The following is a 14,371-nucleotide window of genomic DNA, read 5'->3' as shown; positions in this document are numbered from 1 at the left end:
CTCTTTATGCCAAGAAAACCCTCAGTTTGTCCCATCTTCCAGTGACATCCTGATGTTGAACAGGGGTCAGACTACATGTCCTCTAGGACATGCTACTAGAGAGGTCCCTTCCTCACCATTACTCCCTTCTCCTTTTGTGTTGTGTCTTGTTAAATTGTAAGCCTGAGGGCAGGGAACTGTCCGATTAAAAAGATTGTATGTACTGCACTGTGTAAATTTGCAGAGCTTTATAAATAAAGGTTAATAATAATAATAATAATAATAATAATAATAATAATAATAATAATAATAAATGTCCTCTAGTATGCCATGTATTCCTATGTATTACTTCATAGCAGAAGGGGGTTGGACTGGATGGTCCTTGAAGGTCCCCTCAACTCTACCATTTCTTGTTGGGGCTTCAATCACAGTTTATTTGTTGAGAATGGTCTTTTTCCCCCTTTTGTGTGTATGCCTTCAGGGGTTTTTAAGCATAGAAATGTGCTTTAAACCTCTGCCAAACTTCCTTTTGACATGGTAATTGAGTTTGAAATGCAAAGTAATTAGCGTAATTATTCGCCTTGTCTTTTATTGTCATTCAGAGAAATCTGTGAAAAATATTTCGCTGGCTGCTGAAAGGGAGAGAAGAAATCACCATTTGAAAGGGAGATTTGTGGGAAGAATATTTTTTAAAAAAATTCTCCTCAAGGTTTCACTGACCGAGGAGGAAAACATGGGTTTCTCCAATCACTAATGGCAGGTATTAGATCTGAGTTCTTAGATATGATTTATTTATTTATTTATTTAGTATGCCACCTTTCTCCCAGAAAGGGAGTCAAGGTGGCCTACAGATAAAAATGTTTTAAAAACGTTACAATACAATTTTTTTAAAAATAAAGTTAACATTAAAAATATACAAAAAGTTCCAAAGCATAAATTTGGTGGATAATGCCTTGACCATATTCATCAGGTATGGAACAGAATTGTTAGAAATTTTCTCTACTAAAGAATGATTGAAATCTATACAATAATTCACCCTAGTTGGGTCCTGAATATACCAGCATTATACTGGCATGACCAAGGCTGGCCCAAGATACATTTTGTTTCCTAAGCTGAATGAAAAGATGAACCCAGGGGTGTAGCTCTGGGGATGCACAATGAGGACATGAACCTCCAAATGATAATTCTGCCCCTCCAATGAAATTATCCTTCAGACTCCAAATTTCTAGCATTGAGGAAAAGGAGAGAGCACTGTAAATTATTCATACCTAGAATTCTTACACTTGCTGTGTTCACCATTCCCCTGGTCACTTTTCTATTTCTAAATGCTCAACTGAGATTTTAGGTTGCTTCAGTGGTTGAAATTTGGCGACTTAGAAAATAATTGGGGGAGAAATTTTCCTATGGGGGCTAAACATTTTACTCTCTGCCCCTTGCTACATGCCTTGATGGTGCCAAGACAAACAAGTGGAAAATCTAGGAGGCACATCCAGTAGTTTTCTACTGCTTTACCATCTTTCCATCTTGATGTGATAGTCTAACTCTGCTCAATAATAGGGCTGGGCCTGCAGGTCATCTACCTATAGCCCATGGTTTCATATTTCCAGACAGTATTTGTTTGACAAAGCATCAGAGGATGTTACATAATCATAAAAGAATCAGTTGTCTGACAAGTGGAAGAATGTGTCTTTATGTGAGAAAGATGAAAGTTGGAAGAACCTGTAAGTTGAAAGAGCACAGCTTACTGTTGTACTAAAATATACAAAGCCCACATCCAATAAGGGTACTAAATCTGATTTCCAACTGTTTTAATCCATCTTCTCCAGGAGGAAGAAATGAATTTACTTGCAATTTAAATGGCAGAGCCTGTGTAATTATCTGAGGTAAATTATACATTATTGAATCAAACAAATTAAGTTAAGTAGTTAATTCATATTTAGTAGCAGATTTGTTCTATGGCTTCTTTGTCACCTCCTTCTTGACAATGAAAGGGATAATGCAGAAGTCATTTAGATACATAATGCACTATACACAAAGAAATAAGTTCCTACGGGAATAGTTACATTCATGGAGACACCTACTACTACACTTGATCTTAGCCAAAAGGCCGAGAAGCGATACACCTACTACTTAATTTTAGTACAAAGTATATATCCCTCGAGAGATAAAAGTCACAATGGAGAACACTAACAATGGTGTTATGTATCTTATATATCATACTGTATATATATCTTATCTATCTTACTATTATACTTCTTATTATATATCTTATTGCTTTTACTCTAATTTTAGCAAAGAGATGTTATCCACTCAAGAGGAAAGCCCTGCTACCCAAATAGCTGGGGTCCTGAGAAGACACCCACAAATTAATATGTTTTATAAGAATTTAAACAGCTCAAATAAAATACCTTGGATGGACGACATTCAGCCTTGAGACCTTAAATCTTTTTACACCAGTTCCAAATCACACAGAACTCCAGAGGCAATTCCAAACAGGTTTTGTAATTTTATTAAGAATATAATCAACACACGCACAAGCACACACACTCATGCACAGACACAAGAACTAACAAAGCAAAGGTGGGAGAAGGTGAATAGTGGAGGCCTTGCAAATGGTGATACTGTACCGATCTTGAAGCCTGGTTCCAATCAAGGAGTGTCCAGAATGGAGATGGCTCAATAACAGTCTCGGCAAATGGGTTGGCCAGCTTATTGAGGAGTCTAGTAGATATAACAAGGTGTCTGCATAGTCCCAAACTAGACCAAATTGCTAGTGTGCAGGCAGTGGTATATATACATAAAATCATATCCTAGGGCAATAATCATGGAATGAATGGATTACCTCACTGCTACATGGTTTTCTAGTGGGGAAGACTGGTCAGAAGATTGAGGGAAATGTTTGGATGAGTGGCATGAATATCTCAGACAAAGGAAATCTTGCACTCCTGGAGAAGCCTCTTTTGTTTGTATATGCACAGCCATCTCCTTTGGACATGATCCCATTATCACCCTCCATAGACAAAAGGGATTATGCCTTGGGTTATCTCATTGTGGTGGGTGCCTTTCTGACTCCCTTGCTAGAACCAACTGGATTTCCAAATATGGTATGGTCAGGTTCCCACCTTGGGGTCACCTTTCCATGTTGCCCACCTTAGTGTCCTTTTTAATATTAAATTGATATCAAATGTGAAGGGTGAATGGGGGCCTAAGTCTTGGGATAACACCCCCCCCCCCATTTTGGTCAGTTATTGCTTTAAAGATTGACAAACCCATAATTCACCTTAATTTTAAAAAAAAAAAACGAAAAGAAAGAAAACAGCTAACAATTGAGGGAAAGTACAATTTTACCCCAAAACATTATCCAGTCAATAAACAGTTTATGGTTTGCCTGTTCTCGTGAGGTGTGCAAAAGCGGTTTGAAACTATTCAGATAAAATGGAAATGGATGGAGAATTAGATGGTTTATGAGATTATGAAAATGATACATAAGCTTTCATATTTAAGCAAGCCAGAAGGATTTCTTAATAAGAAAGAAAGAAAAAGAGACTTCGACCATGCATAACTCATTCAAAGCCAATTTGGTTTCTGTCATATATGAATCTGCTAGCCCAGCAGTCTTCTCCAGTCTGACTAACTCCAAATGTGTTGGCTTATAGTTTGCAATGGCTGTGCAAGCTGAGGAAAATGGAAAGTTTTATATAATACATCTGGAAGGAACAAGGTTAGGGAGGATATTATAAAGTTTATTACTGATGGACTAGAGTATACATGTTATATAAATATTGATATGAATCTTCTTTTTAATCTGAGCAAGAGAAGACCCACTGAATCAATGGGTGTGTTGACTCCCCACTCAACAATTGACTCAATGAGTCTACTCTAATTGCAATTAATCAGCCACATAGCTTTAAAAGCCCTGGTGGTGCAGTGGTTAAATGCCTGTACTGCAGCCATTCACTCAAAACCACAAGGTTGCGAGTTCAAGACCAGCAAAAGGGCCCAAGCTCGACTCAGGCTTGCATCCTTCTGAGGTCGCTAAAATGAGTACCCAGACTGTTGGGGGCAAATTAGCTTACTTGCTAATTAGCTTACTTGCTGTTCATCGCTATGATCTTTGGAATAGCGGTATATATAAAAAACAACAAAAAAAAAAGCTTCTCTTCTTTTAAAAAAGAACACATTTTTCTTGACAGCATTGCTAGACAGCAAGGTAGAAAGGAAACTTGTGAGTCATTACAGATCCCTGATAAGATACTGAGGAGAGATCTGTACAGATTGAAAACCATGGGACTTGACAGGACATAACCCACCTTTCATTTTATGAATAGAGTCACTGCTATTCTACCAACAATAGAAAATATCAAGGATGAATCTTAATAGTAGTGGTATACTTTACAGAGATACTGTAGGAATTATTGTGATAATCATCTATGAACACTCTAAATGCTATATAAGTGCACGACCATTGTTTTGAGTGTTAATCTCTTTTCTGTTCATTCACTTTTCTGTGCATTTGTTCTTCTCCCTCTTCTGGAGACTTCCTCTCAACTTTTATCCTGGAGGGGTGTGATGTTATCAGTCCTCCAGATTTCTGTCCCATTGCCCACGTTCATTCTATTTGGGTGTATGGTTAGAATAAGAAATGACATTAAGACAAACCACATTGCCTTTCCTGAACTGCCATGGATTTATTAACTATAGTTCATTCAGTACAAACAATAGTACATGATTATTGTAGACAATTGCTTACAATGGACAGAAGAGGTTAACACAAATGTTGATTTTGTCAAGAAGCCATTTTCTAGCAGTAGCCTCACTAATGGAAATGTCTCAGATGTGAGGGCGATCTGGCTGCAACATCTGTCATCCCATTGATCACCAGGGTTGATTTGACTGATCTGGCTGGATAGGCGGGTGTCCTCTTCCTCCCTCACCACTCCATGTGCGTCCCTCCCGAAGCTGCGCACTTGGTGGAAGAGGACGACCATCCCAGATAGAAAGAGTGTACAGTTCTTCGGTCAATGGTATACAATAGCTGCGCTCCCCTGCTAGAACCTCCAAACAAGCTCAAAGAAATGTCTCCACAAATGAGGCCTTTATCAACTTTATCAGTTCCAGATTAATATATTTCTCTGCTTTCAAGCACTTGAAGGATTTTGATTAGAGCTGTTCAGATATCAACCTTATGCCATCTGAAGCAAATGTAGCTATCTAGTTATTTTTTTTAAGGGGGGTAGTGGTGGTGGAAAGGAGTTATTGTTTTATAGTATAAATTTATTGGTTTTATTTTTATTTTTTGTCAATTTTGCTTATTATTATTGTTGTTGTTGTTGTTGTTATGTCATTGTGCTAGTGGCTGTTAGGAAAAATAATGTCTAACAAATATAAATGATAACAACCCATACCTACCAAGTGATATATATTGAAGTTTTGTTGTTAGGGGCCTTCATGTAATTTCCAACGTATAGCAACCCTAAGGTGAACCTATCATAGGGTTTTCTTGACATGGTTTGTTCAGAAAGGGGTTGCCTTTGCATTCTACTAGGGCTAAGAGAGTGTGACTTGCCCAGTGTCACCCAGTGAATTTCCATGGCTCACCAGGGATTTGAAGCCTGGTCTCCAGAGTCATAGTCCAGCATCCAAATCACTATACCATGCTGGCTTTGTTTGTAATAGGACACAAAGCAAAGCCACCTGTTTGATGGCCTGAGTGATTTGGTAGAGTTGTGCAAAAAGAGATTATTTTGGCACATGATGATATACATCTATTGAAACTTGCTGTACTTGTACTTGTAGAAGCTAACTTGGTAAGAGGACAGTTGAAAGAAGAGAAAGTACTAAACAATACTGCCAAACACCATTTGGGCTTCCAAGGCTGAAAGAAATACAGCTGGAGAGAGTTCTGTAATTCAATACCATTCTCCTGCTCTTTCTCTGTGTTCAATCTCCCTGGCTTTATGCAGCTTTGAAAAGACGAACACCCTAGCATACAAACATGTCATCTATGCTTCTGTATCATAAAATGAGTCCCTGAGTCATGAATAGAGATGTGTGAGTCAGCTTGAGGCTTAAGAGGATAGAAAATCCCTTTGGGCTACACATACAGGTAGAAGGATTGTTCATACTGTTATGCATTTCATACTCTGTGAGAGTTCTGTTACCTCCCAGATGTTTGATGTTCCATAGGGGAAGCAAAAAGTAAAGCAATGAACCTAATGCAATTTGACATTTCCCCCAGTCACTGGTGCCATTTGGGTAACTTCAGCTGAGCAAAAGGCAATTTGTGCAAGTGTAAATTACAAGGTTTTTCCTTTAAGTAATTCAAGCATATGTGACATTTGGATTCAACTTGCCCTTTTGAGTGGTGCTGAGTTGATTCTTACTTATGTGGCCACTGATTCTAATCCCATTTTTTGTTGTTGTTGTACCCATTACTGTACCTTGTCAGCAAAGACAAGCAGAGACCCACTCTCTTGTCTTATCTCATGCATGGGTGTATACTCTCCTGATTGCCTATATACTGTTCTCATATCTAGCTCATCCTTGGAGTAATATTGAAATTTTAGACGTGTATGAGTTCATTGAAGCAATGTGGTCATTTCTGGTCAAATTCCAAAAAGCTTTGAGAAAGTCTGGACAAACTATGACCTTCTGTCCCAAGTGCAATTGTTAGAACAAATTTATGGGTGTTCTATAAACTTCCTATCTAGGGTATAAAACCCTTCAAGGACAGAGATATTCTCAGCAATTTTCAGCGTTCAGCCTGTGTGTCTCTGTGTGCATTGGACACAGCATCTCACAGCTTGTGCCAAAGAAGTCTAGAGAACAAATTATACATAGCAAATGCATTGTTCAAATAACAACAACAAAGTGCTTAGTTGACAGTGGCCTCATTCCCACTTATCTCTTGATTTGCTTTCTGCACCGATTCCTGAAACTGGTTCAGCAAACAGTATGGTTCCCACTATGTTTGCCCCAGTTTCAAGAATCGGTACAGGAAGCAACAGCCGCAGCTTCCCCGCCATGTCTCCCTCCATCCTTCGTGACCATAGCAGGGGTAGAGGAGAGGCCGGAGCGGAAGAAAAGAGGCAGTCTGGGAAGATGGAGGACTGACGGCGGAGCATGGAAGTATGGCCGGGAAAGCCGCTGCCAGAGGGGGAACCAAGGCAGATTCAAATTCGATTGGATTCTGCTTGGTTCCCACCTGGGCTGAATCGATTTATTTCCAAATTAATTGATTCAGCCCCCAAAACACCCCATTTTACCAGCTGTACTACCTATGACTACAGCACTATATCTTTTACTCATATGTATATTTTTTTTAAAAAAAAATTGCCAGATGAAGTAGCCAATAAGCTTTGAAAGCTAGCTTAATCACCCAGACCAGTAGATTTTGGTGTATTTATCTGCATGATCAATGTTGCTTCCCATAATTAATTAATTACTTAATGTATAACCTAACATTCTCTCACATGGGTTCCAAGGCAACTCACACTTCAGTTAATACAAGGTACATGGATTATAAATATGGAAGAGTCTCTCTCTCTCTCTCTGTGTGTGTAGGTATGTATGTGTGCACACTCTCTCTTACCTGGTCTGATAAATATAATCTAATGTCTCTTTATGAGCTAATTGCCTATAATTGTCTGCATTATTGAAAACAACCCCCCCCCCTTTGAGAAGATTATTTATATCTTAGTTTTTGTAACTTTTGAAAATTGTAGTAAATAAACATGTGGCAGAATGCCAAAGGGCAAAAGCAGTTCCTCCTTCCATTATCTAACTCTGGGAAGTTCTTTTCTTTCCTTTTTCTTCTTTTGGCAAAACAGTGTCACTCCCTGAATATCACACAGTTCTAAAATGTCAAGGTCAAATGACATTGATTTGTTCCACAGTAGCCCCGTGCGCTGTATGAATATTAGGTTGAGCATTTTACTTGCAAGTGTGTGCATAAAACTTGAGTTAGAAACATGCATAGCTATTCCTTTATTTATGCATTTATGACATCATCACTGATCTGTTTTTGATTTATATTTTGTTTCTGGCATTTATTCCTGATTTTCTTTCTCTGTCCTATTCCTCATAGACCAGATAAATATGCCTATTTTGTAGAATCTAATACTTTTTAGATCATGAATGCACACAGAGAGTGCACTGCAGAAATAATCTAGGTTGACACCACTTGAATTGTCATGGCTCAACCTTATGAAATTTTAGGAACCTAGTTGGTTGTGGCACCAACCTTCTCTGACAGAGAAATCTAAATGTTTCACAGAACTACAGGTCAGAAAATTCCATAGTATTGACCCATGACAGTTAAAGTAGTGTCAACGTGGATTATTTCTGCAGTGCAGATGCAGCCTATGATGTCTTTTCTTAGCATTGCAAAATCATGAATATAAGACAGGACACGACATTCAGCTTTGTCAGTCACAGGTTTTTCAGGGCTGCCATTCTCCACATAAGATTGTCATGTTGCTTTTTTTTTTATCTTTTTGTTTGTTTGCCAGCCCATTTAAGGTCCCATAATACTGTAGGGTTTCAAATGCTTTATATTGTTGTCATTTGTCTTCCTATTGTTTCTGAGTTTCTTGGCAAGATTTGTTCAGAGGAAGCTGACAGTTGCCTTCCATTGATGCTGAGAGAGTCTGATTTCTCCAGTGACTGAACTCAAACCCCGGTACCCAGAGTCCTAGCCCAATACACAAACCATGCTGCCCCCATTGTAAATTCTTTTGAAGTGTAATTCCATATGGTCAAATGCAATCTGAGGAGAAACTAGAATAAAGAGATTAATGCATTCTTCTGTTTATACTGAACCAGTAGCAATATTGATTCAGCACACACCAAGATCACAACATGCTTAAATTTACAATGATAATGCAAAAGTTACTGAAAGCCATGGTGGTGTAATTTACAGCAATGTTGCTCAAAGTGGTAGTCTATGGACCAGTGCCAAAAGCCATCAGTCAATCCATGTTGAGTTTCCAGGAAAAAAAGAAACAGTTGTAGCCAATGGACCAGCAAAATAGTACTGGTTTTAGACACATTAGAAAAATACATATATAATAAATGTCACCTCCCGCTCACTTCAGATATCCTGACAAGCACAGGTTTAAATAATTGGGTTCAAATAATTGGATTATTATTATTATTATTACTTTTATTTGTATAGCACCATAGGCTTTACATGGTGCTTTACAAAGGAGAGAAAACAACAATTCAAAATAGAAACAAAAGCCTGCCTATGTGGCACAATCTAAAACCACAAACAAGATTAAAAATTAATAAAATATTAATATAATAAAGTTAAAACAATACTATAAATACTATAAAAGTGTAAATTAATACAAATAATATGGTCATAAACTCAGGATGAAAATTGGAAGGCTTTCTAAATAGAATATAGGATGGGGGACACCTGGCTGAATGAAACTACATGTGAAAGGGATCTGGGAGTCCAAGTGGACCACAAGTTGAACATGAGTGAACAGTGCGATGCGGCAGCTAAAAAGGCCAATGCAATTTTAGGCTACATCAATAAAAGTATAGTGTCTAGATCAAGAGAAGTAATAGTGCCACTGTATTCTGCTTTGGTCAGCCCCCACCTGGAATACTGTGTCCAGTTTTGGGCACCACAATTTAAAAAGGATGTTGAGAAACTGGAGCGTGTCCAAAGGAGGGCGACTAAAATGGTGAAAGGTCTGGAAACCATACCGTATGAGGAACGACTCAGGGAGCTGGGGATGTTTAGCCTGGGGAAGAGAAGGTTAAGAGGTGATATGATAGCCCTGTTTCAATATTTGAAAGGAAGTCATATTGAGAAGGGAGCAAGCTTGTTTTCTGCTGCTCCAGAGAACAGGACCCGGAACAATGGATGCAAGCTCCAGGAAAAGAGATTCCACCTCAACATTAGGAAGAACTTCCTGACAGTAATGGCTCTTCGACAGTGGAACAAACTCCCTCGGAGTGTAGTGGAGTCTCCTTCCCTGGAGGTCTTCAAACAGAGGCTGGATGGCCATCTGTTGGGGATGCTTTGATTTGGATTTCCTGCATGGCAGGGGGTTGGACTGGATGGCCCTTGCAGTCTCTTCCAACTCTATGATTCTATGATTCTATGAATAGTCTTTAATTTAGACTTAAAATAGTCTAAAGAGGTGCTAATCCAAAAATAGGGGGGCAGCATGGGAGAGGGGGCGTATCTGAGTAAGGGCAGAGAAATCCTTGGCTCAATCAACAACTCTGAATCACTAGAGCAGAGCACAAACAGGAAGATAGGGAGAAACAAGTGCTGACAAGTAGGTGGGGGCCAAACCATGAAGTTAGTAATAACAGCTTATAACGGATTCTAAATGGGATTGGGAGCCAGTGAAGGGACAACAGCAACAGAGTGACAATGATCATAATGGTGGAAAAAATTATCCTAGTGGCAGAATGTTGCACAGAAATCAAGGGGACAAGATGAGAAAGGGGAAACCCAGTTAGCAAAGAATTACTGTAAACTAGGCAAGAAATGACCAGTGCGTGAACCAAAGTCTTAGCAGTAAAAACTGAAAGAGAAAGCCTGATTCTCACTAGATTATAAAGAAAGAAATGACATGACTTTGCCATGGCCTGAATTTGAGGAACAAATGAAAGGGAAGAATAAAAAATGAAACCAAGACAGGTTGAATATTAGTGCCACTAACTGTGATTGAGAATGAATAATGCAGAGTTAGAAAACAAGTAGCTCGGTCTTGTCCATATTGAACTTAAGGTGCCGATGGAGCATCCAAGCAGAAATAGCAGATAGACATGATGACACTTTCTGTTCAACATCTGGAGAGAGTTCCCAAGTGGAGAAATACTGTTGGTTGTCATCAGCATATAAGTGATGCTGAAAACCATAGGACCCAATAAGGTTACCTAGGGACAAATTAAAAAGAGAAAATAACAGTGGGCCCAAGATGGAGCCCTATGGAACTCCAATGGACAGCAGCACAGGAGTGGACATTTAGCTTCCAGAAATCACAGCAAATGACCTATCAGAAAGGTAGGATCTGAACAAGTTAAGGACAGAGCCAGAGAATCCAAGTTCCTGGAGCAGATCCACCATAAGACCATGATCAACAGTATTGAAGGCAGCAGAAAGATCAAGTAGAATCAATACCGAGTAAAGACTTTTCAATTTTGCCAAGAGAAGATCATCAGTAAACTTGGCAAGAGCTGTCTCAGTCGAGTGTAATGGACGAAAGCCAGACTGAAAAGGATCCATTAGAGAGTTAGTGGAAAGAAATTCTAGACAACAAGAATAAACAGTAAATTCCAGAACCTTAGAAAAGAAAGGCAGGGGTGAGATTGTGTACCTTAAGTTTACCATGCACTGAGTGGTGATAAAAATATGTTCCTGAACAAGTAAGGGTGTGCATGCTTAAATTATGTTGGAGGGTAGTGTGAGAAGTGAAAATGTATTACGCTGTGGGAGGTTTGGAAGGAAGGAAGGAAGGAAGGAAGGAAGGAAGGAAGGAAGGAAGGAAGGTTAAAATGTTATTGGCAAAATAGGAACAAAAATGAACAAAGTTCAAAGAAAATAATAATAATAATAATAATAATAATAATAATAATAATAATTTATTTATTTATTCGTATTCCACCTCTCCCTTTTGAGAATCGAGGCGGGTAACAGCAAGAATTAAAACAGATGGCAGAGCTTGCTTCCACAATCTTTCACAAAATAGATGGCAGAGCTTCCTTCAACAATCTTTCCCAAGAGGGTTCCAGAAATCCATTATCATCCTGCCTCAGAGGGAGACAAATGACAGTCAGCTGCACCAAACCTGTCCTAAAGTAAGAAGAAGAGTCCTCCCTCCAGTCCAGCTGCCATGGTCCAGACCTCGGAGGGAGAGAAGAACTGCTGGACTTATTACACTTCCCCATTGCCATTCCCTTCTCCTTTTGTGCCATGTCTTTGTAGATTATAAGCCTGAGGGCAGGGGAATGTCTAATTAACTATTTGTAAGCTGCTCTGAGAGCCTTTCTGACTGTAGAGCTGGATATAAATATAATAAATAAATCCATTATGAGATAGAAAAGTGAGGAAGTCATTTGACTTTGCTATGTGCCAAATGATCCATAGTTTTTGTACATGCATTTTGTTTCTATAGATTAGCCCTAGATTTCATATCCTAGTCATCAAGCTAGCACAAGGAGAGAAAAAGAACTGATGATGGGTCTGACCCAGTCATGTCAATGAGGCCCATTCACACTACACAATTATAGTATTATATATTATTTTAACTGCTAAGGCACATATAGATTCTTGGGGACTGTAACCGGGAGAAGAAATAGAGCTCTCTGGCTTAGAATTCTAAATCATTATGTGCCTTCAAGTGAAATCTGACTTATGGTGACCTTGTTAAAGTTGTCCAAAGGAGGTTTGCCACTACAGTACCATCTTCTGAAGTCACCCAGTGGGTTTCCACAGTTGAGTGGTTATCTGAACCGTGGCCTTCTCAGAGTCCTATTAATCAAACCGCACTTGCTCTTGAAATGTTCCTCCTTGAACTACAGATCCCAGGATTTTGTAAGATGTTGCCATGGCAGTTACAGTGGAATCATAGTGTGGAATCATAAACTGTGTAGTGTGAAAGGGTGAATGATTACAATAAACTCACTGTGCTCAGTGGGCCAGCTTAGTCACAAGTAACTTAATTCTCATTGATTCCAATGTTTCTACTTAAAGCATGGTCAAATCAAAGTCTAATTCAATTACTGTGAACAAAAGAAGATGAACAGTTGCATAAAGATTCCGGCAGGTGGGCTACATGGTTGTGGATTCACTCTTCTCTTAGCCTCTCCCTATCTCAGTTCTTGCTTGAAAGAAATGGCACAGTGGATTTAACATTTTACCCGTTGGTTGAAAAAAAAACAGCGCATATTGTTTATTTTCATTATTTCCCTTAGGAGCATGCTGCCAAAATAAGATCCATTAAGATGCTCCACATGCTACTGAGATACTATTATTGGAGGATGATGGCAGCATAATTACACAGTACATCATCAGAAATCTGAGTTTGGCAGGAACTGAAGAATCCTTCAGAGTTTCAGATTAGTCCAAATGACCCCAGCTTTTATTGCTGCTAAATTTCTGGAAAACAGTGGGGTGTCACATTCATGCAAATAAATTGCTGCAGCCTGAACCATTTCAAGTAATATGAAACTTTTTGACTAACAAATTCCTTTGAAGGAAAGCCAGTTACTCTTTACCATGGGGAGGCCTCTCTTAATTGACTAGTATGCTGTGCAGCTTCCAAAAAGAAAACAAAGGCAAGCAGAATACTCCTTGCAGAGTAATGTTATACTGCCCCAAACTTTGAAGCAAAAAGTCTCTCTACACAGCAAAGGCCTAATTTATACAGGTCTTTGCGGTGCCCCCGTCATGTGCTAGGGGTTGGCCGAGGATGCACCGTCCATATTGGCCTCACCCCTAGCACGTGACGGGGGCGTCAAAAGGGCGGTGCCCTGTACACACGAGACCCGCCATTTTGACGAGATGGATGCTTAGCATCCGCACATCCTGGCGCCTTTGTGATGCCGCAAGTGCACCATTGCTTTTTGCAGGTTCTTTTTGTTCCGTGATGGAGCCACTCAGTTTGTCCACTGCGGCTCCCTTGTGGAGCAAACCAGGGTGGCGGGAGACCGCCCTTTTTGGGTGGTCTTTATTCCGCCAAAGATATAAAGAGAATGTAAGATAGGCAGGGATGACATGTGACCCAGAAATCGGAAACTTTGTTGTTTGGACTACAACTCCACATTTCATCCTCCCCTCTCACCTTCAATCCATGTTGTGATCCATCAAGTCTAACACCAGCCATCTACACTGTCTTTGATTAAGTTTCTGTTACCATTCAGAAGTCACACATGACACAGGCCTGATTTATGAACAAGGAAAAACAAAGCTAGAGTTCAGAGTAGGGTAGCTATATTCAAGTGTCTCATAACTGGGCATCTAATTTGCATATTATGCGTATTATTATAATTATGCATATTGTTCACATTCTGAATAACTTGAATTTATTTATTTATTTTTTTAAAAAAGAAAATTAATCCAAAAAGCAAACCTTGATTTTGCCATTTTATAAAAAGGACACCACTTTACTATGTCATTGTATATAATGGAACTTGAGCACTAACAGATTTTGGTATACATGGTCCTGTAACCAAACCTTGGTGGATACCAAGGGCCCACTATATCTTGTGGTTGCATTTAAACCCATTTAAATGGCATGTGCCATTTATATTTAAAAACTCTCAAACATGTTACATTGAACTTAAGGTGGTGAAGAGGGATGGAATTATTGTTCAATTTTCTCTCATATGTAAAAGCAAAGTATTTCAAAATTTGTTCCTGCTG

The 14,371-nt window shown here is 39.1% G+C and overlaps 1 protein-coding gene and 1 pseudogene across 10 annotated transcripts in view; one reads left to right on the top strand and one right to left on the bottom strand.

Annotated features, from left to right (window-relative positions):
• CDH12 (cadherin 12) overlaps positions 1-14,371 on the top strand; it is a 788,808-nt gene that overhangs the window by 724,993 nt on the left and 49,444 nt on the right. The gene's annotated exons all lie outside the window — the stretch shown is intronic.
• Positions 1,968-2,098, bottom strand: LOC121930192 (annotated as a pseudogene).

Source organism: Sceloporus undulatus, chromosome 4 (assembly GCF_019175285.1).
Source record: "Sceloporus undulatus isolate JIND9_A2432 ecotype Alabama chromosome 4, SceUnd_v1.1, whole genome shotgun sequence".
Classification (NCBI taxonomy): domain Eukaryota; kingdom Metazoa; phylum Chordata; class Lepidosauria; order Squamata; family Phrynosomatidae; genus Sceloporus; species Sceloporus undulatus.
This window is presented reverse-complemented; position numbering and strand designations above follow the sequence as displayed.